We start from the raw sequence: 26532 nt of genomic DNA, 5'->3' as shown, positions 1-26532 counted from the left end.
GCCGCTCCGCGGCATGTGGGATCCTCCCAGACCGGGGCACGAACCCGTGTCCCCTGCATCGGCAGGCGGACTCTCAACCACTGCGCCACCAGGGAAGCCCCCTTATTTTTGTTTTTAAATTGTATTCGTAAGGGTAAATTGTTTTCTCAGTTCCTGCTGCTGTAGAAAAATAGCACAAACTGGGTGGCTTTAACAACAACAGTAATTAACTTCTCACAGTTTTGGATGGAGGCTGGAAGTTGGCAGTCAGGGTGGCAGCATGGTTGGGGTATGGTGAGGGTCCTCTTCTGGGTTGCAGACTGCCAACTTGTCCTTGTATCCTCATGCTCGCTATATCCTCATAGGGTGGAGGGCAGAGGGAGGAAGCAAGCTCTCTCAGGACTTTTATAAAGTTCTTAATCCCATTAATGAGGGCTCACCCTCAGGACTTCATCTGATCCTAATTGCCTCCCCAATGCCCCACCTCTTAATAGCATCACATTGGGGCGTAGGGTTTCATCATAGGAATTTATTGTGAATGAACACATTCAGTCTCTTACACCTGTCAGTGTTATACTTGCTTCATAAAAATAATGAGAAAGTTTTCCTTCATTTTCCATGGAAAAACTATGGAACATTGGAATGGTCTGATCTTGGGGATTTGTTAGAATTCCCCAGTGAAACCATTGGACCTGTGTTTTTTGTTTTGTGGTAGGATAAAATATTAATTACTTTATTTCTTCTAGAAAAGTTGATCTAATTTAGCTTTCTGTCCCTTCTAGAGCTGATTTTGGTGTCTTTTCCAGAGAATGATTCCATTTTATCTATTTTAAAATTTATTTGCAGAGAGATGAGATCTGTAAAGTAGCCTCTTATATTTAACTCTCTTTCTGCTTCAGTGGTTATTTCCTATTTGTCATTTATTATCTTGTATATTTGTGCCGTCTTTTTCCATGCCACCTTTTTTTTTTTAAATTTGATCAAGTTATGTAGCGGTCAATTTAAAAGAAACAAGCTAGATTTGGATTTTTTTAAACTAGGTTTATTGTTTTTCTATTCTCAACTTCATCACACTTTGCTCTTACCTTTTTCTCCTTCTTGTGCTTTCTTTGGTTATTTTTCCTTTTTTGGCCTTCTGAGCCAAGAATTCAGTTTATTTATATTCTTTAATTTTTATTGTTAAATGTGCTTAGGAGCTAGTAATTTTTTCTGTGACCACAGCTTAAAATGTAGCTAGTTATTATTATTTTTTAGAAAATTTAAAATTTTAGTTTGAATTCTCTCAATCAAAAGTTGCTTAAGGGCTTCCCTGGTGGCGCAGTGGTTGAGAGTCCGCCTGCCGATGCAGGGGAAGCGGGTTCGTGCCCCGGTCTGGGAAGATCCCACATGCCGCAGAGCGGCTGGGCCCGTGAGCCATGGCCGCTGAGCCTGCGCGTCCGGAGCCTGTGCTCCACAACGGGAGAAGCCACAACAGTGAGAGGCCCGCGTACCAGTAAAAAAAAAAAAAAAAAAAAAGTTGCTTAGAAGTTAGTTTTCCAATTCACAGGAGGGAGGGCTTTTACATTTTTTAATTTGTTGATAATTTATTGTTTTATTGCATTTTATCCGCAATTCCTACCTTATGGAACTTACTGATGTTTACTTTGAGACTTAACATATAATGACTTTCCCCCCAGTTTTCTTGAGATATAATTGGCATACAGTATGATATGTTTAAGGTATACAGCATAATGATTTGACTTACATACATCATGAAATGATTACTGCAATAAGTTTAGTGAACATCCATCACCTCATATAGATACAAAAGAAAAGAAAAACAAATTTTTTCCTAGTGATGAGAACTCTTAGGATTTATTCTCCTAACAACTTTCATATAAAATGTACAGCTGTGTTAATTATATTAGTCATGTTGTACATTATATCCCTAGTACTTATTTACCTTAAAATCGCAAGTTCATACCTTCTGAAGGCCAAGAAGACAAGGACAGTGTGAGTGGCAGCAATCTCCCGATGGGCTAGGCCAGCTCCCTCTGGCTGCACTTGACACAGGCAGGCCAAAGGGCCAGGCTTGGTGACAGAGCGGAGTCTCTTCTGTCTTAATCCCCCTCTTTCCCCTGCCGGGCCTGGCCTCCTCCCACATTCTCTGGCTGGGCCGGTGGGCAGCCTGCCTCGGATGGAGCTCCCTGCTGGTGGCTTGCAGAGAAGAGGCCTCTGTGCCCAGCTGACCTGATGCTCCCAGGAGTCAGCTGGCTGCTGGTACTCACCCTGGCGTTCAAAGGACTTCACACACCCATGGTTGGACCCAAGGCACTCCTGGTGCGGTGATGAGTGAGGGTGGGGAAGCACTTGTGATTAAACGGCTGGAGTTTTACAGCCAAGTGAACAACAAAAGCAACAACAAAATAATTATAATGCAATGACTTTTTTGTATGTTCCATGTAAGCTTGTACATAGGTGTGAGACTTGCCCTCGTGCAGGTACACAGTTGTGGAGCCGCCATATCTCAGACTGGGAGCACTTCCACCTTTCCTGCATAGATCCAAGTGTTCCCGCCTGACATGTGTCAGAGTTTTGGTTTCCACAAAGCCTCGCCAACACACACTGTAATCAGAGTGATTATTGTTTTTCTATTATGATAGGCATGAAGTAGTATCTCAGTGTTGTTTTAATTTGTATTACCCCAGTAATGAGATTGAGCACTTTATTTATTGCCATGCAATTATGTTCTTTTGTGAATCGCCTATTCATGTACTTTCTTTAAAAAAAAAAATGTTTTTTCTACTACATTTGTAGTTCTTTATAAATTTGGGATAGTGAGTCTTATTAGGATATGTATGTTTCAAAAAGATTCTTCTAGTCTGTGCCTTAACTTTTCATTTTCTTTATGGTAATTTTTTCTTCTCATAGAGGTTCAAAAATTTAATGTAGTGAAATACTTTATTATCCTTCCCAGCTTGATGATATAAAAGTATTCTCTAAAGCATTCTTCAAAAAGTTTTATAGATTTGCTTTTCGCATGTGTTTTCTTTAAAGACTTTTTTTTTAAGAGCAGGTATAGGTTTACAAAAAAATGAGAGGAAGATACAGAGATTTCCCATATACCCTCTGCCTCTGTATGAGAATAGCACCCTCCCTCTGTTATTAACACCACTCACCAAATGGTAGATTTTTACCAACAATGAACCTATGTTGACACATAGTAATCACCCAAGTCCATAGTTTACCTTAAGTTCACTCTTGGTGGTGAACATTCTGTGGGTTTGGACAAGATGATAATGACATATATCCATCATTGTAGTGTCATGCAGAGTATTTTCACTGCCCTAAAAATCCTCTGTGTTCTGTCTATTCATCACTCCCTCTCCACCGACCTCTGAGAATCTCTGATATATTTAGTGTCTCCATAGTTTTGCCTTTTCCAGAATGTCATAGAGTACGTAGCCTTCTAAGATTGGCTTCTTTCACTTAGTAATATGCATTTAAGGTTCGCTCCTGTGTTTTCATGGCTTGATAGTTCATTTCTTTTTTAGTGCTGAATAGTATTCCATTGCCTGGGTACACCATAGTTTATCCATTCACCTGCTGAAAGGACCTCTTGATTGCTTCCACGTTTTGGCAATTATGAATAAAGCTGCCGTAAACATCTGTGTGCAGGTTTTCATGTGGATGAGTTTTCAACTCCTTTGAGTAAATACCAAGGAACACGATTGCTGGATCGTATGGTACAAGTATGTTTATTTTTATAAGAAACTGTCAAACTGTCTCTCAGACTGGCTCTACCATTTTGTACTCCCACCAACACTGTATGAGAAACCCTGTTGCTCCACATTTTGGCTCTTCTAACAGGTATGTAGTGGTATCTCATTATTGTTTTAGCTTGAATTTCCTTGATGCCATGATGTGGAGCATCTTTTCATACACTGATTTGCCAGGTGAGGTATCTGTTAAGGTTTCTGGCCCATTTTTAAAATCAGATTGTTTGTTTTCTTATTTCTGAGTTTCAAGAGTTGTTTGTAAATTGTGGATAACAGTCCTCTATCAGATGTGTCTTTTTGCAAATATTTTCTCCCAATCTGTGGCTTGTCTTCTCACTCTCTTGATACTGTATTTCACTGAGCAGAAGCTTTTAATTTTTTTTTTTTTTTTTTTTTCTGTACGCGGGCCTCTCACTGTCTTGGCCTCTCCCGTTGTGGAGCACAGGCTCCAGACGCACAGGCTCAGCGGCCATGGCTCACAGGCCCATACGCTCCGCAGCATGTGGGATCTTCCCAGACCGGGGCACGAACCCGTGTCCCCTGCATCGGCAGGCGGACTCTCAACCAGTGCGCCACCAGGGAAGCCCAGAAGCTTTTAATTTTAATGAAGTCCAGCATATCACTTATTTCTTTCATGGATTATTTATTTGATGTTATATCTAAAAAGGCATCACTGTACCCAAGGTCATCTAGATTTTCTCCTATATTATCTTCTAGGAGTTTTATGGTTTTGTGTTTTACACTTATGTCCATTTTGATCCATTTTGAGTTAATTTTTATGAAAAGTGTAAAGTCTGAGTCTAGATTTTTTTTTTTTTTTTTTTGCATATGGGTTTCCAGATGTTCTAGTCCCATTGTTGAAGAGACTGTCTTTGTCTTACTGTCTTTTCTCCTTTGTCAAAGATCGGTTGAGTGTATTTATGGGGGTCTATTTCTGGTCTCTCCATTCTGTTCCATTAATCTATCTGTCCTTTCACCAATATCACACTCTCTTGATTACTGTGGCTTTATAATAAGTCTTGAAATTGGGTAGCATCAGTCCTCCAAACTTGTTCTGCTTTACACATTTAGTCTTTAATCTGTGTTTAGTTTTTGGGACTGGTCTGAGTTCTTTATTCACATAGAAACTGGACTTGCTGCTATTGTTTCAGTAGTCAATCCCTCCCCCACTAATTAACAACACATTTCTGTCATACACCTTGATCCCATATATGTGCGTCTGTTTCTAGACTATTTCATTGATGCATCTATCTATCTCACTTACCTTTTTAATTATTATCTTTATAGTAAGGTACCTGACCCTTTTCTGGATGTTAGTGGAGACACCATTCTTAAAGATTAGTTGCTTATTTTTAGCCTTTATCTCTTGTATAAATGTTTCAAGATCAGCTGGTAAAGTTCAGTGTATAAATCTGCTGGGATAAATGGGTTTGCATCATAGGCTAAACCTTATTTGGTCATTCCATATTACTATTCCCATTATTATTGCTACTGTTTTTATTTTTCACATTGATGGATTGCGTTATTTAGGATTTTTGAGACTGCATTCATTAATTTTCCTTTCCCATTTGGTACATGTTTACTTTTAGTATCGAGTTCATTCTAGATGACTCATAAAAGTCTCTCCTCTCTCCTTTTTCTCCCCCTTCAGTTCATGCTTTCTCCCGCCACTCCGCTCGCCTTCTTTTTCTATTTTCTAGAACTTTTCCTGTAAGATTTGGACATTAGAGATTTTGTACTGTTTTCAAGCTTTGTAAAAATTGCCCCCCAAAAATCTGGGCCCACAATTCAACAATAAAAAGACAAATAATCCAATATAAAAATGGACATAGGAGCTGAAAGTTATCCAATGTGATATATTCATACAATGGAATATTATTTGGCAACAGGAAGGAATGAAATACTGATATGTGCTACAACAGGACAGATCTTGAAAGCATTATGCTAAGTCAAAGAAGCCAAACCCCAAAGGTCACATACTGTATAAGTGCATTTATATTAAATGTCCAGAATAGGCAAATTTATAGAGATAGAAAAGTAGATTGTTGGTTACCTCTGGCTGGAGAGTGAAGAGTGACTACAAATAGGTATTTTTTGGGGGGGTGATGAAAACTCTTCTAAACTTAAACAATGATGGTGCTTGCATGACCTGCACATGCTAGACACAAATGAATCGTACGCCTTAAATGGGTGAATTTTATGGTATGTGAATTGTATCTCAATAAAGATGTTTTTAAAATCTAGGCCTATGGGTTATTCCGGGGTAAATTTTTATTTTCAACTATCGAATTGATCTCTTGTTCAAGATTCTGTTGATTCTTGAGTTTTATGGAAAGATTTTTAAAATTTTAGGACATTGATCATTTTACCTGTTTTAAAGTGTATTGCTGTAAAGTTGCTCACAATGAAGTAGTCCTATTATTTTAAATCTCTGTCGTATCCTTAGTTATGGAGGCTTTTTTATTCCTAAGCTTATTGATTTATGTCTCCTCTGTTTTTCATTAATCTAAGCAGGTATTCTTTTATTGATCCTATATTAATGTTTTGTTATACTTTATTAGACTTTGATTTTATCTTTATTAATTATTTAACTCGTTTATTCCTGTTAGACTTCATCTATCTTCTTTGCTTGGAGGCTTTGCACATTAATTTCCCAATTTTCTTCATTTCCAGAATATGCACTAAAATTATGAATTTTAGTACCCCTTTGCTGAGTTTCAAGAGTTGTTTGTAAATTGTGGATAACAGTCCTCTATGTACCCCTTTAGTTCTTTTCATCTTACAAGTTTTGATACATAGTGTTTTAAGACATCAAATTCTAATTTTTTCTAATTCCTTTATATTTAATTATTGATCCATGGATTTTATAAGTGTGTATTTTTTTCATTTTTATTAAGAAAAAATTCAATGTATAGAAAAATTAAAAGACCACGGCAATGAAACCCTCATCTATCTACAACTTGGCATCAATAAATATTAGTATTTTTGTTTCATATATACTTTTTCCAAAGTGAGTGGTAAACACAATGATACTTCACCCTGAATACTTTAGCATGTGTCTTTTAAAAATAAAGACCACTTCCTTTATAGCCACAATATCATTTTCACCCTTAGGAAAAGTAATAAAATTTCTCTTATCCTATCCAGTAGCAGCCTTATTTGAATTTCTCCAATTGTTTCCAAAGTGTCTTTTATATCTTTTATTTTGGACCAAGATCTAACCCCATTAATTTCACTTAGTTATGTCATGTCTCGTTTAATCTGTTTTTAGTGCCTCTACTTTCTTCTACCCAGACACTGACTTTTTGAAGTGCTGCAGAGCACCTTGTATTCTGCATATGCCTCATTGTTTCCTTGTGGTACTATTTATCTGATCCTTTATCTTCCATACTTCTTATAAGCTGGAAATTATGTCAAAGGCCTTGCTTAGGTTCAGGTTAAACATGGTTTTTGCAAGAATACTCCATAAGTGACACAACACACTTCTCACACAGCGTCATATAAGCAGAAACGTGTCAGGGGATCTCTCCCTTGCATAATATAACTTTTTCCTTGGCAATTAAAAAAATCAGGAGGTGATATTTGATACTGGATGAGTATTTTCTTTTCCATCAATCTTGTACCTAATGACTTTGGCATCTATTGGTGATTTTAATTTGGATCAGTTACTTCATTGGGGATTACAAATCGGTGATTTTTAAAAAATTTTTTAACAGCTTTATTGGAGTATAATCGCTTTACAACGGTGTGTTAGTTTCTGCTTTATAACAAAGTGAATCAGTTATACATATACATATGTCCCCATATCTCTTCCTTCTTGCGTCTCCCTCCCTCCCAATCCCACCCCTCTAGGTGGTCACAAAGCACCAAGCAGATCTCCCTGTGCTATGCGGCTGCTTCCCACTAGCTAGCTATTTTGCATTTGGTAATGTATATATGTCCATGCCACTCTCTCACTTTGTCCCAGCTTACCCTTCCCCCTCCCCGTATCCTCAAGTCCATTCTCTAGTAGGTCTGCATCTTTATTCCCATCTTGCCCCTACGTTCTTCATGACCTTTTTTTTTTTTTAGATTCCATATATATGTGTCAGCATACGGTAGTTGCTTTTCTCTTTCTTCACTCTGTATGACAGACTCTAGGTCCATCCACCTCACTACAAATAACTCAATTTCATTTCTTTTTTATGGCTGAGTAATATTCCATTGTATATATGTGCCACATCTTCTTTATCCATTCATCTGTTTATGGACACTTAGGTTGCTTCCATGTCCTGGCTATTGTAAATAGAGGTGCAATGAACATTTTGCTACATGACTCTTTTTGAATTATGGTTTTCTCAGGGTATATGCCCAGTAGTGGGATTGCTGGGTTGTATGGTAGTTCTATTTTTAGGTTTTAAGGAACCTCCAAACTGTTCTCCATAGTGGCTGTATCAATTTACATTCCCACCAACAGTGCAAGAGGGTTCCCTTTTCTCCATACCCTCTCCAGGATTTATTGTTTGTAGATTTTTTGATGATGCCCATTCTAATTGGTGTAAGGTGATAACTCATTGTAGTTTTTATATGCATTTCTCTAATGATAAATGATGTTGAGTATTCTTTCATGTGTTTGTTGGCAATCTGTATGTCTTCCTTGGAGAAATGTCTCTTTAGGTCTTCTGCCCATTTTTGGATTGGGTTGTTTGTCTTTTTGATATTGAGCTGCATGAGCTGCTTGTAAATTTTGGAGATTAATCCTTTGTCAGTTGCTACATTTGCAAATATTTTCTCCCATTCTGAGGGTTGTCTTTTCGTCTTGTTTATAGTTTCCTTTGCTGTGCAAAAGCTTTGAAGTTTCGTTAGGTTTATTTGTTTGTTTATTTTTGTTTTTATTTGCATTTCTCTAGGAGGTGGGTCAAAAAGGAATTTGCTGTGATTTATGTCATAGAGTGTTCTGCCTATGTTTTCCTCTAAGAGTTTGATAGTTTCTGGCCTTACATTTAGGTCTTTAATCCATCTTGAGTTTATTTTTGTGTATGGTATTAGGGAGTGTTCTAATTTCATACTTTTACATGTACCTGTCCAGTTTTCCCAGCACCACTTTTTCTCTACTGTATATTCTTGCCTCCTTTATCAAAGATAAGGTGACCATAGGTGTGTGGGTTTATCTCTGGGCTTTCTATCCTGTTCCACTGATCTATATTTCTGTTTTTGTGCCAGTACCATTCTGTCTTGATTACTGTAGCTTTGTAGTATTGTCTGAGGGCAGGGAGCCTGATTCCTCCAGCTCCGTTTTTCTTTCTCAAGATTGCTTTGGCTATTCGGGGTCTTTTGTGTTTCCATACAAATTGTGAAATCCTGAGATAAGCCTCCTCTTCTCAATGGGAAAGCACTATAATTCCCCTACCAAAAGAATCCTTTATTCTTTTATTTATTTATTGAAATATAGTTTATTTACTGTTATTTTAGTTTCAAGTATACTGCAAAGTGATTCATAAACTTATTTTTATTAAGATTTCATTTACATGCAATAAAATTCACTGATTTTTAGGTATACATTTTGATGAGTTTGACACAATATACTGTTGTAACCACCACAATGATGATATAGAATATTTTCCACACGCCAGCACTTCCCTTTTGTGCCTCTGTATAGCCAAATCCCCTCTCCATCCCCAACCCCAGGCAACACTGATCTTTTTGTTTCTACATTTTTTTTAGAACCAAATGAAATCAAACAAAAGCCAATCACAAAGTATGATATTCTTTCATTTTGCATAATGAAAAGAATGAGATTTATGCATGTTAAGTTTATCAGTAGTTGGTTACTCTTGATTGCTGGGTAGTATTTCATGGTATGGATGGATCTACCAGAGGTTGCTTATCTGTTTACGAGTTGATGGAAATTTGTGTTTCCAGTTTGGGGATATTATGAATAAAGCTGCTGTAAACATATACGTGCCAGTCTTTATGTCAACACGTTTTCACTTCTCTTGGGTAAATACCCAGGAGTAGAATTGCTGGATGGTCTTTTTACGTGCATGGTTAACTTTTTGAGAAACTGCCAGCTGGCTTTCCAAACTCGCCGTACCATTCTGCATTTCCACCAGCAATGTATGAGAAATTAAGTTGCTCTACATCCTTGCCAACACTTGATATTCTTTTTAACTTTGTCAATTCTAGTGGGTGTGAGTAAAACTAATTGAGATTTTAATTTGCTTTTTTCAATGAGTAATAATGATGAGCATCTTTTCATGCAATGATTTGTCATTGTTATATCTTCTTGGATAAGAATGTATTTAAATCTTTTGCTCATTTTAATTGGGTTGTTGTTTTAAGTTGTAAGGTTACTCATAGAAGAATATTTTAACTTCTATATGTATATGAGTTGTTTCTTTGTTACTATTTAAATTTTATTGAACATGGTCTGAGAAAATGTTCTGTATAAAGCTTGAAATCTTTGGTCTATTGACATTGCTTACTGAAAGGGAAACATATCTCTTCCCTCTCAGAAACCTTGTCCTACACCAATATTTCTTGAATTTTACAGTAGACCACCCCTCCGAATGGACCGTAAGTTGAGAAGTACTTTGCAGAAATACTTTGCAGAATAAGGCATTTGATCTTTCATTGATTCATTCCTTGATTCAGCACACACTGAATACCTTTCATGCCCCGATCTTTACTTAGGTGCTGGGACACCCTGGATGTTGTATTGTAAACAGACAATAGATAATTAAGTTTTTCTCTACCCTTTATCAACTCTCTCATTAGCCTTCCTGCTTGTTCTTTTGGGTTCTCTACGGAGACAATCATATCAGGAGACTGATTAGCATATCCCTCCCTCCTTTTTAATTTAATTTTCTATTTTATTTGTTTTTGGCTGTGTTGGGTCTTTGTTGCTGCGCGCGAGCTTTAGTTGTGTCGAGAGGGGTCTGCTGTTCATTGCGGTGCATGGGCTTCTCGTTGTGGTGGCTTCTCTTGTTGCAGAGCTCGGGCTCTAGGCACACAGGCTCAGTAGTTGTGGCGGACGGGCTTAGCTGCTCCGTGGCATGTGGGATCTACCTGGACTAGGGATCGAACCCGTGTACCCTGCATTGGCAGGCGGATCCTTAACCACTGCACCACCAGGGAAGTCCCACTCCCTCCTTTTTGAAATACTTTCTATACTAGGTTCCTGGGGGAGTCCACTCTCCTGGTTTACCTTCTCTGTCTTTGGTTGCCACTTGGGATGGTCTCCTTTTTTGGTTCCTCTTCATCCTCTTAACTTTTTAAAGTTGGCATGCCTTTCAGGATTTAATCCTTGAACGTCTTCTCTTTTCTAACTACTCTCAGCCTTAATGACCTACCCAATCCGATACTGAACCCTGGGTTCTTCCACCAAAATTTACTCTAACCATAGTCTTTCCCATTTCAATTAACAGCAACTCCATTCTTTTTGCCTCTAAAGTCCAAACACTTGGAGTTATTTTTATTCCTTCCTTGATTTCCAAACCCCCTCTCCTGAGCAAATACTGTTGGCTCTAAATTCAAAACCATCCCAAACTGCCACCAGTTCTCATTATTCTTCTTGCTAGGGTTCCGTCCAAGTCATCCTCTCTTACCTGGATTCTGGCCAGTAGCCTAATAACATATCTCCCCCTTTCCTTCCTCTTTCTCTCCTATAATTAATTTGCAATATGGTAACCAGAATGATTCCTTAAACAAAAGTCAGATCATGAAGTTCCTCTGCTCAAGATCCTCTGCCTCCCTGCCCCTCCCACACCCCTTAGAGTAAAAGCCAGTCCTTAAACTGGACGAAGTCCCACCCAATGATCTGCCCTCTCAGACTACCCCATTAACCCTGCGTTCCATCCCTTTGCCTCACTGCTATTCTTAGGCCTCACCCAGGCACACTTACCTCTAAGGGCCACTGCACCTGCTCTTTCTGCTTCCTGGGACCATCTTCCCTCAGATAGCTGCATGACTTACCTGCTTCCTCCCCTCCTTTATTTACTCACACGTAGCACTTTCAGTGGGATCATCACTGAGAATTGTTTAAACCTGAATATCACCCAGTCCTCCCTGCTTTATTTTTCTCCATGGCACTGATTACTTTCTAACGGAAAATATTATTTCCTTATTCTTTTCTAATGTCTGTCTTCCCTTCCAGAATGTAAGTTCCACATGGTCAAAATGTTTTTTTCTGATTTTTTACTCATATTTATTTTCCGCACTGACACATAGTATAAGCACTCAATAAATGACTGAGAAGTAAATAACTGAGAGAACTGGGCAGGATATCTTTTGAAGAACCAAGGACGTGATGAATTGGAGGTGGGGCCATCAATTTCGCCTATCACTTACTTGGTCCCGATGCAATGCCCCCCTCGCCCCCAGCAACTTGGGGGAGAAAAACACTGCAGAACACAGCAGGAAGGTGCCTGCAGCCCAGGGTCTGACTCTCCACTCAACTCTTATCTCCATAGACAACACCAATTTCCTGGACACTGTTCCTTAAACTATTCATCAGCATGATATTTCATTCTGGTGGAGAGGAGGACCTTTTTGGAAATATTTATTTCTTGGTAACATTTTGATCAATCTTTTAACAAAATCTTTAAAATTAACAAACACATTAAACTGACAAAGAAAAATCACAAACTTTTAAATATTAATAAAAACATCTTAAAATCGGACCCATAGCTGTCCTTGACGTATATTATTTACTTACTGGGGAGAGGAACCCTTGAACTTCATTTTACCTCACCTGTCAAGCCACAGTGATGTAAATGATTTTAATTCTGACCTGTAAATCAAAACTGCAAACCACTGGTACTCATGCGGTGCCCATGATTGCATAATGCTGTTGTTAAGTACCGCTGGGCTGTAAAATAAATAGAGGACACAGTCTCTGGCTAGATAGGTTGGGGCTTACTGTGACTTGCCCACATTTCTCAACTATAGCATAAAGCAAAAGAAAGATCTGAGCACTGATTTGAAGCTCTATTCAATTTTCACAGTAAAGTTGACTTACTTTTGCCTAGCTCTTATACCTATCTGAATAAATGGCTTATCATTTTTGTTCCACTTTTCAACTGGTGATTGGTTTATCCAGCAAATTATTTCCCTAACAAATAATGTCATTCAGGATAATTGAACTTTTCCAGCACTTAAGAAGAATGTACAAAACCAGGCATAATCCCGTTGGTTGTGTTCTTTATGCTTTAAGATTTATGTATATCTAGGACTGCTGTTATTTTTATTAAAAAAGAAAAAAACTTTTGCCATAATCCTCAAAAGCCTATGACCAGTAGAAATATGGCATATTAAAATAATTAAAAGTATATTACGGAAAGGAGCACCTTATTTCATCCTTAGAAGAAACTATGTTAGTTGGAAAAGAATATCAGTTTTAGAAGTCATGATTTTCTAATAAAGTAACATTTCTTTAAGAAGAGCATTTCCACAAGAATATGGGGGGAAATAGGAGAATTCTTTAAACTGAGGCTGGGGCTAAACTGAGTGCAGCATTTTCTTGCCCAAATCAGGTTTTCCTTTTATCTCTCAAAATGCCAACAGGAGGCAAAGGGCCCAGCTTCATCGCGAATTACGCGCTGATTCTCCCTCCATCAATTTGATCCCCAAATGTACTTGGGAACCAACTTCTGACTCCAGACAAACGACTGTTAGTTCCAGCTCTTACCTGCCAATTACAGTACTGTACTTTGGATATCCGTGCCAGTCTCTGGATCAGCCTGATGATAAGATTACAGGACCTGTTTGTTCAGTTCATTAGCAGAAATTCGTTCCACCCAGACAGAGCAAGCAGCGGTTTGGGACTCGGGTAAAGGGAGGGATATGCCAGGGGCCTGCCGGGATGGATTGATTTTTCTTATTGGGAACTGGGAAAGGAAAGCACTATTTCTCTTTCGGGATCCCCATTTCCCCTTCCAGTTCCTCTGTTTGGGGCAGACAATAGAAGCCTCACAGGCCCCCCTCTCCCCGCGCGGGTCCCTGTCGCCCCCTCCTCCCCTCCCCTCGCCCACCGGCTTCCCCAACTCCGGCTCCAGGCAGAGATTTGTCAGAACCGTTCGGTTGAGACTGATTATGATTGCAGCAGATGGGCTGGATCTGACAGCCTGATCCTAAGCAGCTTCTGATGGGGGTGCCGCGGAGGGGCGGGGAGCGGGAGAGGGAGAAGGTGGGGGGCGGGAATCTGTGGGACGGAGCCGCCTGCTAGGAGCGCACCGCGCGGCCCCGCCAGGCGCGACGGGGCAGCTGTTTAACGCGCGCCTCCGGGAGGGAAGTGGCACGCGGACCCGAGGGGCCTCCCGGAAGGCCGGGGAAACGTCCATTGCCGAGAGGGCACCGAGACACCGGGAGGCAGGCGCAGGAAGACCGGCGCAACACAACAAAGCGGAAGAGCGCACGGAGGACGCTCGGCTGCCGGGCGCTGGTGGGAGGCGGGGCGCGCGTGGCCCCGGCTTCCTCCGCCAGACCCGGACATGGCAAGTTGGTCAACTCCAAGCTCCGCGGCCAGCGCCTTGCTGCCCCCGAAGTGACAGCACTGCAGGGCCTGCCCACCCCGACCCCGACCCGCTGCAAAATGCTCCACCACCGGCCAGGTAGGGAGACGCCAGCCCGCTCCCCTCCCGGGCGCGCCGCCCGCGCACGCCGCCCGCGCTCCGTAGCCTGACCCTTCGGCCCCTTTGCTCTCACTAGTCCGCGCGGACTCCCTGCTTCTGTGCCTCCCTCTGGTCTCCTCGGTCCATCTCTGCCCTCTACCGCCCTCCTTCACCGTCGCCCTTCTTTTTCCACCTTACCGGCTCCCAACAGCAGGGGGAGAAGTTCGGGGAGGTGGCACGAGGTCACGGGCTCTCTTCCGCAAGCGCCTGCACCTGGCCCCGCTCCGCAGGCGGTGGGTGGGACCCGGCTGTGTGTGCTTTCATCCCCCTTCCCGCTCCCACGCAGTCCGAGCCCCGCACAGCACACACGCACGCGCGCGCGCACACACACACGCACACACACACACACACACACTCACTCACACACTCCCTCCCTCCCTCCCTCCTTTCCACCCGTGGGGCCTCGCTTTTGCGCTGGAAGCGCAAATGAAAACAAGCACACGTGCAGACACAGTTCCAAGTTGGCGTGCTCCAGAGACTCCTGAAGGGGGAAGGGGTGGCAGGGGAAGGCGCGAATCTTGACAACTCCGACGCGCCCAAGCACAGCACCAGTGCCCCTTCTGCCCCTTGGCCTTGACTTCTGTGTCCTGGGGCCAGCAGAGCCAGGCGCCTCCAAGGGGGCCCGGGAGGCTGCTGTGCTTGGCACAGGCAATGTTGTGCCGCCGGAAACCCTTCGTCCCCCGACTCCCCGGGGGCCAGCGGCCTGGGCCACTTTCTGGCCCCTGGGACCTGCCTTCATCCCCACCCCCTCCACAGGCCCATCACCAGTGGGTCCCTGACCTTGTCTACCCGGCTCAGGGCGTCTGGCCCTGGCAGCCCCTCACTGGCGGCTGTCGCCCCAGCTCGCCAGGAGCTACTGGTGTGTGCCCTGTTGCTACTGGCAACTGCCTGTGCCGAAAGCTCAGCCCCTACCGCAGCTTAATGCTGATTGATGGGCAGAAATGCGATATTTTCTGGAGCTCAGCGGCCACTCTGGGACAGGGGCCCTCCCCGCCGCTGGAGCCCTGCAGACCGCCTGCTACCCTTCCCAACTCTAGGCCCCGCCCCAGCCCACCCCTTAGTAAAAAGGGGCTCTTAGGATAGCCTCATCCCCTAGGCGTAGGTTTGGTGTCTGCATTTGCTTTCCTGAGTCACCAGCAGTCTCCCCCAAGTGAGTTTCCCATCTTATTCTCAAGGATTCTATTGCGACGGATAAACGAGGCCGCTGTTTCTGGACGCGAGCATCTTCCTTTCTACTGTCAGCTCACACACCGCATCCTACACATAGTTACTTAAAATAGATCACTTATTTAATGACCAGAACTGTTCCTGCAAGTGCTCAGGAAAGCATTTTCCAAAAATAATTCACTTCCTATCAGTACCTCTTCCTCAGCGACTCCTCTCCTCCCATTGCACTGCCTCTTCCCTTCTCCCTCAGAGAGGTGGTCCTTTCCAACCCAGAAAGACACAATCTGGGGAATGAGCCTGAGCTTGGGATGCTCAGTGCTGGGATAACATTTACCACTTCTGTGTTTTCGCATATTAATCCCCCAAACTCATTACCCCCTCCTCTTTTCTGGGATGGCAGCCTTCTCCTCTAAGCTATTGTGAACTAATAGAAATTTTTCCGGGCTTATAGCAATTCCTGTCCCCATCTGTACCCCTTCTCTTCCTCCCCAATACTGAGGGCAAAGGGCCAGATTTTATTATCAATGAAATGATCTTTAAAAGAAGTTTTTGTTCTGCAGTATCATTCTGAGCACCCCAGTATTTTGAGCAGAGTGTTTTCACTGTCTGAATTGTCATGCCTAGCTTCGTTTTGCCTGTGGACATTCATTTGGAAAACCATGTGACGTTTTAAAGTCATTCATTTGTTCATGCCAACAAAACTTTCTTGTGAGGCTCTCCAGTGTTGGACACCAACCAAGGCCCTGAGTTGGGAATGGAGCAGAGACAGAACCCAAATGGCTATCATCATTCTAAAGCCTCCATTATAGCTGGATTGTGGTTATTGCCATGATGGTTAATATTATAACAGCACACTACATCTGACCAGGACTTTACAGTTTACAAAAGGCTTTCACAGCCTTTATCTGCCTTAATCCCAGCAGCAGGAATTTTAAATAGCAGGGATTCCACCAAAAGGCCCAGTAAGGCTCATCAATCCTGCTTAAGCAAAAAGAAAAAGAATCTTGCAAATCATCCCAATAGCTGATGGAGCTTTAAAACACAGAATAAACAATTCAGAAGAAGCTTATGAAGCTTAGTTAGCGGAATGCAGCTTGGGGAAGATAAGTGAAATGCATGGAACATGCACAGTACCAGAAAGGCATCCTGGGAAGAAACTCCATCCTGAGAGGGCTGACGGCTGGGGGTGGAGGCTTTCCGGGGCTCTGGACTATTGCCTTATCCCGGGATCTAAAATGGGATGAAAGTGTTAGCGCAAAGTTGCTGGGAGACTAGCAAATTAAGCAAAATGAGTAGGCAAGACTTTCTTTAGCTACAAGGCATTCTTGAGATATCCACAAGTTTCTGGTATATATTTACTTTAGAACTGAAGCAATTTTCTGTACTTAGAGCATAAAACACGAGTTTTTGTGCCTTGTCTGAGCCATATGAAGACAATCAGGGTTTTGGTCATTTTTCACCCACTACTTTGAAAACTGGGGTTGTCTATGAAAACAGATGGTTAGGGCTTCCCTGGTGGCGCAGTGGTTGAGAGTCCGCCTGCCAATGCAGGGGACACGGGTTCGTGCCTCGGTCCGGGAAGATCCCACATGCCGGGGAGCGGCTGGGCCCGTGAGCCATGGCCGCTGAGCCTGCGCGTCCAGAGCCTGTGCTCTGCAACGGGAGAGGCCACAACAGTGAGAGGCCCGCGTACCACAAAAAAAAAAGAAAGAAAAGAAAAGAAAACAGATGGATAAATAGAAATTTCTCTTTGTTATCATTTATAGGGAAAATGTACAGAAGGCCTTTATGTAGATTTGTTCCTTTTCTCTTACCCTTCAACATGGAGGGCAGCTGTCTCTCACATCTCAGCTGTGAATATCATTCGTGACTCTCCTCCAGAAACGATGTCTAGAATGCCAACTGATAGATAGAAAATTTGGTTGGCATTTCAGACATCATGCGAGGCTCTTGTCATTTTGAAAAGTTTTCTTCAGAGAAGGTTTACAACCAAGATGGTATATCATAAAGAGCTGATTATGGCCCGAAGCTGGCTGTGGGTACCACTAGATAACAGATAAGCCAAGAAAGTAATCACAGAGTAAGGTCTGTTGTTAGGAAAGAATGGAGATACCCAAGGAAGCTTTTTCTTATTTAGTAACATGAGGCTCTGTGGAAGCCTTTAGATGTGTTGGTGTTTTGGTTTTTTGGTTTTGGGGTTTTTTTTGCTGGAGAATCAGTTTTTTCAATCCTGTTACTCTTATTTGGCATTCCCATGTATTATTTTCATTCTTAGACATTATAATATTTTGACTAGAACTGAACTTACATGTTTAGGTTGATTGTATGTCAATGAAAAACACATTACATATGTATTATATATATGTATTTTTTATATATATATATATATATTTTTTTTTTTTTTTGCGGTATGCGGGCCTCTCACTGTTGCGGCCTCTCCCGTTGCGGAGCAACAGGCTCCGGACGTGCAGGCTCAGCGGCCATGGCTCACGGGCCCAGCCGCCCCGCGGCATGTGGGATCCTCCCGGACTGGGGCACGAACCCGTGTCCCCTGCATCGGCAGGCAGACTCCCAACCACTGCGCCACCAGGGAAGCCATATATATGTATTTTTTTGTGGGAGGTGATTCAATTGGACCTCGTGGACCCTTCTCTGACAGGGGAGTTCTGCAGCTTCTGCTGGATCCCTGAGGTTTTCAAATGAAGTTTAGAGAGAGGTGTGGTTGATTCCAGCCCTACGCATCTTCCTCTGATTTTCTTATTTAATGTGAGAGACATGAACAGAGGAAAGTTGTGGGGACTGGGATGGGGTAACATCACCCTGGTTCAGGGGGGTCGGTCTCCCCCCCTGCTCTCTAATTTGAGGCCCCGTTATTTATCTGTTCAATAAATATTTGTGGAGGAGCATTTTTAGAGACCAGGCTCTGCGTTCCAAGCCTCCTTGCTTTTTCTGCAGAGCTATGCCATTTCATCTGATCCATTAGCTGTGTTCCTTTCAAATATCTGATATCTGACCAAGATTGCTTCCTAAATATTACTCTCTTCCAGCCTTCTTTCTCCCAGTAACTCTGTTCATGGGTCTCCCCCGCTCAGTCTTCTTAGATGGTAGTGGATTAAGTAAACAGTCCCTGTGAATTTGTTGCTCAGCTCGGAGAGCATGGCTGTTTCATGTTACTTGATATGAGCTTAACCGACAAAATGAGGAAGCAAATGGATCAGTGTATGTTGTGCTGTGTTGTGTTGAAAGAGGTCCAGAATACGTCATGGCGCTTACTGCTGTAGGTAAGATTCTGGCCTCTAAATGGATCGTGAACTCAGAGTTACTAGAACTACAAGTTACCTGGCAGGTGGTTAAGAGTTTGTTTAAACCTGGGAGTCTTGTAGACCTGGACTCAGCTCCTGATACCATCGATGTAATTTGAGGCAAAGTTATTAATGTCTATAATCTCCATTTGGTTTCCTTATTAATAAAAGAGAAAACAATATGCATTTATAAGGTGTTAAGTATAAAATCTAACATATTTCGAGGGCTTAGGACAGTACTGAATGCTCAAGAAGATGAGCATATGCTCTCTTCTGTGGTCTTTTCATGTTATTTTCCATTTGGTTGGGACCTAGTAAGACTCCCTTTTTCACATCATCTCATCTTTGAACCAGCTCCCAGTATACCGCAGAGAGCAACCATTATAGGGAAGTTACAGTTTAAAGCCATTACAGCTACTTTCTGAAGGAGCACATGCCTTCCACCAGTATGATGGGAGATGACACCGCTTTCTCTCTTTGAGATGCAAACAGTTTAGTCTCTAAGGTAAACCTAGAAACTTTCAGTTAACATTCAGTTCATCCACTGCCTGTGAAAGGCACTGTGTTTCACACAGTGCAGGGATGCAGAGATGAAAAACACAGTTTGTTCTCAGCTTTCAGGGTGGAAGAGAGGAGGTGTTGATATGATAAGAAAAAACCAGCATAATAATAAGGAACGTCATCATAATAAAGACAGCTGTCACTTATTAAGCCCTGGTGTGTGTCAGACACATATTTTATTAAAGGCGGCAACAGTCTTGAGATCTGTGAGAGAGATGTTATTTCTCCATTATAGAGGTATGATATTATGAAGGTAAACTTAAGTTTCATAGCGGTGTTATTAACAAAATACTATTGGTTGCAAAGGAGAGAGTTATCCTTACCAGAGAAGCCTACCTCAGGTGGTTTGAATGAGTTGTTTGGAAATATTGATAGTGTTTTATTTAATAACTACATTATCCAAGGTTAGATTTGGGTTCAACAATCTCTTGATCCCTTACGCTCTGTTCACAGCATTATAGAAAAGAGAGAAAGAAAAGACTGGGCTTTGTTAACCAGCCATCGAGGAATTCATTCTCTTCCCTTTCTCAGTTCTTTGTTCATTTTTATTGCAGATGCCTGCGGGGAAAATGTCTTATCTAATCTCCCTTGTGAAGTTCTTCCTTAGTTTAAAGACCACATTATCATCAGTGATTTTTTGGATTTATTTCTGTTTTTTCATCGTATACCGTTGAGGCTACCAAAATTTTCTCTAATGCAAATCATATCAAGTTTATAAATACACATTTGCATGTGTCAAATCGTTAGTATGGCATTCTAAAATAGCATAGATTATTGACTACGGGCGTCAGAGTCAAATATAGGATTCAACACACATTTCACCTGATGCAAATTCTGATAACTTGACTTCTCCCAGACTGTTCCTCTTTTGTTTCTCCTTTTAGTCACACCTTGTTTTTTCACCTAAACATGCTAATATTCTAATATTGTAATGCTGTTCTCCATACCTCCTCCCTGGTGACAGGTGTCCAAACTCAGCTGTCACACTCCATCTTTTTCCTGTTGAGATTGTATAAAATGGACTGTCTTCTCAAATTTCTAGAGTGATGCTTTTATCTTAGGAATCATAAACTTGCCTGAATCACTGCAGCATGAAAAGGGAATCACACAGGCTATCTAAATATTGGTTGGGCATATGAATTTTAATCCTTCAGAATGGTATTTTTAAGGGAAACAGGTATTTACTTGAGAAGGCATAGATTGATTTTTACAACTCACTGTCTGCTGTGTTCCGGTTTAAAGGAATTCCAGCACAAAAAGAATTCCAGCCAAACACAGCATTTCTGTGCATCACCGGAAGGCTTTCTTGCCTGCCATCTTTCATTCACTTATTTATTCATAAATTGACTCAACAGACTGGGGTTAAGTACCTACCATGTGTCAGGCAGCGTGTCAGACTTAGAGTGACTGCAAGCAGCATCTATTCTTCTGATACTGAACGTTGAGCAACAGAAAGTCATCAGTTCTCAAAAGAAACAGGTAAACAAAAGAAACACACACCTTTGCCATTGCATGATTCTGCGCGCTTCCTGCTTTTGTGAATTATTTTAGCCGATCTCATCCTTGTTGCATTAATGTATGTTTTTAAATTGTTCTTATCTTTCACTAAGACTTTCACTCAGAAGGTAGAAACCTTTGTTCCTCTGTACCTCAGAGTCTATCCTGATTTTCCTGATGCATTTCCACTTGTCTTTTTTGCTGAGTTCTCAATGCTTTAAGGCTTTTCATACACATTTGTTAACTAGACAGCAGGAGGAAAACGGAGAAGTGAGGAAGCTTAGGAATTTCTTAAGTTCGGAATTAGGAAATTAGCTAACTTGGGGTTTAACATAGCCCCAAAGGACTGTCATTTTTCTCTCCTTCCTGCATATCATCACGTCTACCTCAGATCCTGTTGGGGAATGCATCCTCTTTTTCACTGGACAGTCCATTTTAGGGTTTGGTGTACACACCTTTGTGTCTGTGACTTCCCCTTAGACATTTCTGGCACTGGTGGTGGTTTTCCAGAGCTTGTGGAATCCTGATGCTGCTTTGTGGATATCCCTCCCCCGTTCTGCTAAGTTACAATGACTCTGAGGATTTCCTTCTGTGTCATTATGGCCACCCTCTTCTTCCTCCTACACTGACATGTTTGGAGACATCCACCTTATTTTCATTCAAAGAGACCATTTGTGTAACACTTACACTGCACAAGACCTTGTCCCAGATTTCATGAATTCGTAGTAAGTCGTTTCGGAATGTCATTAGTTATAAGTTAATTATAAAATTAGTTTTAAGATACAAATGTCCTGGAGGAGAGAGGACATTACTCTCTAGGTGGAATAGGAAACACACCCGTAAGGTAACAGAAACGGCGTAGGAAATCAGCGTAACAGGAGGTGGGGGGAGAGATCTAGTCAGGAGAGGGCTTGCTCTCAGCCTCTGAGGCAGGCACTTGAAGCAGCCCTGGAGGACAAAGGGTTGCTGAAGATGGAGAAGTAGTAGGGACCCATCAATATGGCTCAGTGTCCGTGTGCTGAGCACTTTGGGCTTGATCCTCTGGGGTAGCGGTGCCCAAGACACGTCTCCCTGGAACAGTAGTTCCGCTGGGTGTTGTAGGTGTACAACACCTACAAAACAAGTCCCCGTGGTTGAAAGGTAAGAAAAGCGGAGGGAAAGTTAAACAGATTTTCTCTCCTGCAGACGTTCTCCAAGGCTTTAAGGCGCTAATCTGCATTGTAATCTCGAAGTTTCCCAAAATACCTCGATCGCTGAATCCGTTTTTAACGGGGAGCCTCTTTTGGAAAATCCCTTGGAGGCCACTGATGTTTTTGAGTCAGAGGCTGTATGGGTGAAAGATGTTAGAAGCGCACACCTGAAGGCGTGCATAGGGAGTGGGATCTGGGTGGGGGGTGGGATGCAGGATAAATAGGAGACTGGCTCTGTCCAGCAGGACAGGATGAAGACCTGGATTAGGCGGGTGGCATGAGAAAAGGAAAGAAGGTATATTTCATGAGTTCTCACAGTGTAAGAACCTCCATTCTTTTTTCAATGACCAGATGGAAAAGAGTTGCCGAGATGGAGAATCAGGAAGGGCCCCAAACTTGTAGATTCTTTTGCCTTAGGAGTCTTATCTAGCAAGGCTCTTATCTAGTGCTGCTTTTCAGAAGCAGTGAAAACTTGATGAAACTGGAGTGTCTTTGCAGGCATGTGTCTTCTTTTGGGTGGGTGCTCTATAGTCCAGATACTTCTTCTACAAAATGCACTTAAAACCGCCCCGCTATTTCAAATCATGTGTCTGGTATAACATTGCCATAAATGACCCCACGCAGCTATTAGAGCTCCCGGAATTGGAAGTGGCCTGTATTTGCCAAGGGAGTGTCTGCAACACAGAGAAGAGACCACACCCTGCTGTTGGGAATCTGGTTCTTTGTCTGGCTAAAGGGCACTGTTGTTGGTTTTCCTTATGGGGAGCGTTATCCGAAATGACAGTGGGCACAGTATAGGAGTCACACCGATTTTGCTGCCAGGTCTCCTGAGTTTATTCATCCCTGGAGATGCTGAGATTTCGGCGTACAGGGTTGAGTCCCATCATTTGTCTGTTTGGTCTCCAAGGACTGGACTCCAGGTCTGTTCACCGTCTGCACAGTCTGTTTAATCTGTGCAGGAAATCATGCATGTGGCTTTTGGCTGTTCACATAAGATTACACAGAATAATGATTTTTCTTCTTCCGTGATTATTTTCTGTTTTCGAGAAATGTTCTTAACACCTTTTTCCCATAAAACAGGCAGCAGAATAATGCAGTGGTATAAAATGAAAGGCTTTGCTGCTTTTTCTCTAAAATTGTTCATGGGAGCAATTAGTTATGATAAGCTTTCCAGTTTTCTTACAGATTTATGAATACAGATGCATTTAACTGCTTGATAACTCATGTATTCCCTATATTTCTTTCTTTCCATTGCTACACCTCTTGTAACTCCGTTCATGTATTTGAACGCTTGCAAATGATTCAGAGGAGTTGTGGTTATTAGTATGGATACTTCTAAATATTTTTCTCTCTTATTGTTTAAAATTCCATAAAGTGAATCCTTTTGGTTCTCCACTTATATTGCTTATTTGTGCTTCTCATGGCCTTGAAAACCCTGAGTTGTGCTTCCGTGTGGTTCTTTTTTTTTTTTTTTAATTTTTATTGGAGTAGAGTTGATTTCCAATGTTGTGTTAGTTTCTCCTGTACAGCAGAGAGAATCAGTTATACATGTACATTTGTCCACTCTTTTTAAAATTCTTTTCCTGTATAGGTCATTACAGAGTACTGAGTAGAGCTCCCTGTGCTATACAGTAGGTCCTTATTAGTTATCTATTTTATATATAGTAGAGTATATATGTCAATCCCAATCTCCCAATTTATCCCTCCCCCCTCCCCGCCCCCCCATAACCATAAGTTTGTTTTTTACGTCTGTGATTCTATTTCTGTTTTGTAAATAAGTTCGTTTGTACCATTTTTTTAGATTCCACATATAGGCGATATCACATATTTGTCTTCCGTGCGATTCTTGCTTGACAGATCTCTGTCCCTTGTTGCCTCACTCTGAAATTAACTTGTGCTCCGTAGATAAACCAGTGTCCTTGAGCACTTTGACTCCTTCAGACTAAAGACATTTATGTTGATGCCTGATTTCTTCATTTGGCTGTCCCCGTTGGCTAAATGACTATATAAGTGCAAAATCCACCTGTTCCTTTTGTGAATATTGTGTATGCTCCACCAGTGTGTTAGAGACCAGTGGCTGTAGGGGGGGAAATGGGACTGTTATGACGTCTCCAGCCCAGTTGTCCAGCCATTGTTATTGTTTGGTTGGTTGGGATTAAATGATCTTCTGTTGCTACATGACTCTAGGAGAGAAGGCAGGGAGGATGAGGAAAACAGAGAGTGAGGGCACGGCTTAGAAGGAAATACCTACCTGGGTACAGTTGTCAGTGAATGACCTCAAGTGTGCTAGATTTAAACAGAAATTTTGGCTGTTTTTTTTAAAACTACAGGTGTATTGTTCTTTCATATATTGTAGAATGATAAGGCAGGATCATCAAATGTCTCTACTGACTCGTGTGGCCACATTCATTTTCTAATTAAATGGTTATAATATGCCCAAGATTTTTATCTTTGTCGTTCTCTTTCTGAAGCCACAGTTTAATATGCTTGTGAGAATATTGACCCTGCCTTTTTACGTGTGGATTTAAGAGGAATCTTCAGCGTCTCATAAATGTTATTTGATAAAAAGAAAAGCAAACGTGAACAAGATGTCATTAATATTCATAATAAAAAGAACAATTTGAGGAAGGCTGGAACAAAGGCATACCGAATCAACCATCGTCAATCTACAGTAGTTGTTATTTTGTAGGCATAACTTTTCCTAATGGGATTGTTAATTTTAATGAAGGGTTTAGTCCCACTGCCTACTCACAGCTTCTATTTCTATGCAATTAGATTTAAGAAGAGTGGGTAACGTTTCCTTTTGTTTAATGAGCAGATGAGAATATGTCACATAAGTGTAAGCAAACACATGTACATATTATACATATTTTATTAGCATAATATGCTGTGAGTACCATTGCTCAGAAACTAAGTTGCATATTCAAAATCAGACAGATCCGATTATATTTCCAACTTTATCCTTGGTTTATTTAAACATTTGTGTTATGGCACGAATCAGATTGCTTTATTTAGTTTTAATCTACCATTTTTCCTTCCCCTTTGCAGTAGAAGCCACGCTATTTCGTTTGTTCACATACTAGAAAATATACGTGCTTCGGGGTCTTTGGAAAAGTAGCATCTTAACCCTTCAGGAGAAAGCGTGTTCCGTACCACCTGTCATCTCATACTCAGGAGTTGGCACATAATTTGTTCACGAATAAAACTCTTATTTTTAATTCTGTAATTTAAGCTTTATACATGCATTATATTATTCTGGTACTAGGTTTAATTTCCGATAAAAGGACGTCCCATAAATTGTTGAGACTACCAGTGACACCATTTGGTTTCTAAAACAAAAGCTGCTAAAAGGATTCTAGGCGATGACTTCAGAGGATATTGTAATGCTCTTAGCTGCCACTGCCCACCCAAGGAGCAGAGAGTTTCTCTTTATGAGAATCCTTGTATCTCATTTCATTTAATAGAACAGATAACTTCATATACATATTGGCTTTTGGCCAGACAGTCTCTGTAGCCATGATCTCTTTCGTACTTCATTCCTGGTATCCAGTACCACGAGGAGACCTCTCTTTGCCTGCGTCAGGACTGGGAGTATTCTCATCACACGTTGCTGAAAGCCGTTGCTCCCTCCCCAGGAGCAAAATTCATAAATCAGTGGATCAAAGGGATGAAGAATATAGCCATTCACTAGAAGCCAGAAGGTTTCTGCTTTTTACAAATTTGCCTCCAAAAATATTAATAAAAAGTGGTGATGTATTAAATAGCTGTCTTTGAGTTTATTTCCCATTTTTAAAAAGGTGATGTGTTCCAAAGCTCAAACCAAACAGTATTTATATGAACATTTATCTTGGAAGGAGGCAGGAAAGCACAGTTTGAAACAGAACTTCTGTGATAACTACGGAGTAGAGAAATGTCAAGTTAATTCAACAGTTCTTCACATTTGTATTGGACTTTTATCTTCCTTTTTGGCTTGCAAAAGTTCTTTATATTAAATATATCATTTTGATCCCACAAGTGCCACAAAAAATCTAAGACATTATTTTCATTTTTTATAGAAGGAACCTTTTGGTAGTCAAATTGCTTGTTCATTTTTACACAACTGGTAATTAGGTCAGAAGTCAAGTTCAAGTTTCCAAGCTCCTCGTTGAGAGCTATTTTCACTGTAAGGCAAGGCCTCCATTTATATTACTTAAAATAAGTGTCTAATAATTAGCAACTTGTTTTGTTAACCCAATTTTCCAACTATGCATCAGAGACCAGTAATTATATGATATATTTTGTGAAAAGTATAACACAGTTATTAAGAAAATGGGCTTTGTGGTCAGAGCTGAGTTTCAAATCCATCTCTTCTCGACCTTAGATAACTTACTTAGCCTCATCCAACTTCATGTGTAAATTGGTACCATAAAGCCTGTGTTAGTGAAGATTA

General features: G+C 41.3%; 1 protein-coding gene across 6 annotated transcripts in view; it reads left to right on the top strand.

Annotated features, from left to right (window-relative positions):
- NCKAP5 (NCK associated protein 5) overlaps positions 1–26532 on the top strand; it is a 1064528-nt gene that overhangs the window by 419346 nt on the left and 618650 nt on the right. The window contains exon 1 of one of the 6 annotated variants that reach the window (XM_027082621.1): positions 12151–14326. The exons of the other annotated variants lie outside the window; for them this stretch is intronic. The gene's annotated coding sequence lies outside the window, so the exon portion shown is untranslated. Of the gene's footprint in view, positions 1–12150; positions 14327–26532 lie in introns of those variants that run through there. 6 annotated transcript variants of the gene reach the window in all.

The sequence above is a fragment of the Aethalodelphis obliquidens genome, unplaced genomic scaffold (assembly GCF_003676395.1).
Source record: "Aethalodelphis obliquidens isolate GAN/ISIS:26980383/991018 unplaced genomic scaffold, ASM367639v1 scaffold47, whole genome shotgun sequence".
NCBI lineage: Eukaryota > Metazoa > Chordata > Mammalia > Artiodactyla > Delphinidae > Aethalodelphis > Aethalodelphis obliquidens.
The sequence above is the reverse complement of the archived record's forward strand: the minus strand, read 5'-3'. Positions and strand labels throughout refer to the sequence as shown.